The sequence below is a fragment of the Vombatus ursinus genome, unplaced genomic scaffold (genome assembly GCF_900497805.2).
Source record: "Vombatus ursinus unplaced genomic scaffold, bare-nosed wombat genome assembly UNPS02014931.1, whole genome shotgun sequence".
NCBI lineage: Eukaryota > Metazoa > Chordata > Mammalia > Diprotodontia > Vombatidae > Vombatus > Vombatus ursinus.
Window position 1 is genome coordinate 180,333 of NW_020954709.1, and position 2,855 is coordinate 183,187.

Genomic DNA, 2,855 nt, shown 5'->3' on the forward strand with positions numbered 1-2,855 from the left:
AGAGAGCAATGTGAGGTGTAAAATGGATAATTTTAACAACATTAAATTAAAAGGTTTTTGTACAAATAAAACAAATGTAGGAAAAATCAGAAGGAAAGCAGGATATTGCGGAAAATTTTTATAGACAACTTCTCAGATAAAGTTTTCATATCTAAAATATGTAAAGAAATTTGTCATATCTATAAGCATATAAGTCATTCCCAATTGAAAAATTGTCAAAGGATATGAACAGGCAGTTCTCCAATGAAGAAATCAAAACAATTTATAATCATATGAAAAATGCTCTAAATCATTATTGATTAGAGAAATTCAAATTAAAACAATCTTGAAATATCTTTTTATCAGATTGTCTAAAATGGCTGAAGGAGAAAGTGATAAATGTTGGATAGGTTGTGGAAAAACTGGGACACTAATTCATTGTTGGTGGAGTTGTGAATTGATCCAATCATTTTGGAGAGCAATCTGGAATTATGTCTAAAGAGTCATTAAACTACCTATACCCTTTGATCCAGCAATACCATAGTAGGTCTATTTCCAAAGATAATTAGGGAAAAAAGGAAAAGAATCTATATGTTCTAAAATCTTTATAACAGATGTGGTGTCAAAGAACTGGAAGTTGCAGGGATGCCCATCAATTGGGGAATGGCTGAATAAGATGTGATATGGAATTGTGATGGAATACTACTGTGCTATAAGAAATGATGAGCTCAGTGATCTTAGAAAATCATGGAAAGACTTGCACAAAATAATAAATAGTGACACAAGCAGAACAAAGGAAATATTGTATACAGTAACAGCAATATTATTTTAAAAATGACTGAGTGAATAAATTATTTTGACTACTATAAATACCAAATTAACTACAAAGAACATGTGAAGGAAGATACTATCTGTGTCTAGAGAAAGAACTGATAAATAAAAGTAGGTATAGAATGATTTTACATATATATGTGTATACATACATATTTGGGTTTAATGTAGCCATCTCTAGGGCAGGGGGAGGGGAGAAAAAAAGAAAAACAGTTACACAATAACTTTATTATATATTTAAAAGGAATAACAAGTTGTACATAATAGATCTGCAGTTTCAGTTGTATTTATCTTTTTAAAAAATTCTACTATGTCATAGAAATGCTTGTTTTATTTCATAAATTAAAAATAAAATAAATACAATTTTAAAAAATTTAGAAGATAGGACTTGTGGAAATTGAATGGCTTAGCTATTCTCAGCAATACAATGATCCAAGACAATTCCAAAGGACTCCACTCTCAGAGAAAGAATAAATTGAGTCTGTAAGCAGATCAAAGCATACTTTTTAAACCTTATTTTTCTTGCCTTTTTTTGTCTGTTTTCTTTTGAAACATGGCTAATATGAAAATGTGTTTTGCATTACTACACAAGCATAATTTATATAAAATTGCTTGCCTTACCAAGCATGGGTGAGGAGTGGGAGGGGAGGGTAGAATTTGGAACTCAAAATTTAAAGAATAATGAATGTTAAACATTGTTTTTACATGCAATTGAGAAAAAAATAAAAAAGTAAAAGTAAAATAAAAGATGGGCCCTTGCTGTGATGGAAAGACCCAGAGGTCATGTTAGTAAAAGTGCTTTGTAATCTTCAAAATGCAATCTAATCCACTCTCTTCCTTTTTAACCTTGAGCCCAATTCATTGTTCATGTATATTGTCTGTCCCAGATAAACATTATTAGACAAACTCTCAAGGGTGTCCTTTCATATTCTAAGTGGAACATTGAACCTAGTATATAGAGTCAGAAAGACTTGAGTTCAAATCCTAACTCCCATCCTTTGTAGCTGTGTAACCTGAGGCAAGTCACCTAATCTTTCTGTGTCTCAGTTTTCTCAACTATAAAATAGGCACAGTAATAACATTTACTTCACAGTGTTGTTGTGTGGATCAAATGAGTTAAATATGTAAACCATTTCATAAACCTTAAAGCACTATATAAATGCTACTTATTATTATTGATATCATCAGCATCCACTGATCTGAACAATAAACATTCTTTACCCATTTGTAGCTTTCAGTGTGGATGGACAGGTTAAGTCCATTTGAGTGATTACAAATTTCTTCTAGGAGGTTCTCTAAAATCTTGGAGGCACCATTCACAGGGAGTACTTCCTTGACCTGAACTATGTTCTGGATGTCCTTTATCATGATAATGAATGCTTTTGGAGGGCATAATGTCTCCATAAAATCTCCTTGTTTTGTGCCTCATTTGATATTGATTATTGTTTCATCTTCCAATGGGGAATGATTTTGATATGTAGATGGGTGACAACTTGATATAATACAGCCTTTAAGTCAATGTTTTATTCTACTAAATTGAATTTTTAAAAATACACATTCAATAAATACAATGGGATCTTATATTCTCTGTAGTTTTCAGTCAATTGTGAGATGGTAAAGATATGATCCATTGTTGCATAACATTTGTAAAAGACTGCTCGTTCCCTAATGGCTATATCAGGGGTGCCCTCAACTGTTGTATGGGTAGCCATCATAAAGATGGTATAATAGGTATATAAGTTGGTAGTTGTTGATATTTTATTGGTCACCTTTTGTAGGAATCAATATGGTCTTCATTTTTTTTCTTGCTTTTGGTGTCTTCCCCTCCTCTACATAACTTGTAAATTGGTTCCTCAGTGCCCTCTCATTTTTACCTCCAGCATGGAATACACACACACACACACACACACACACACACACACACACACACTACAATGTGTCTACTTTCCTTTCTTTGTTTTCTTTCTAGCCATTTTTCTTCCTTTGTAGGTATTTCAAGGATGGTAATATTAGGGTCCAAGTATGATAGCATCAATTTCCTGGAG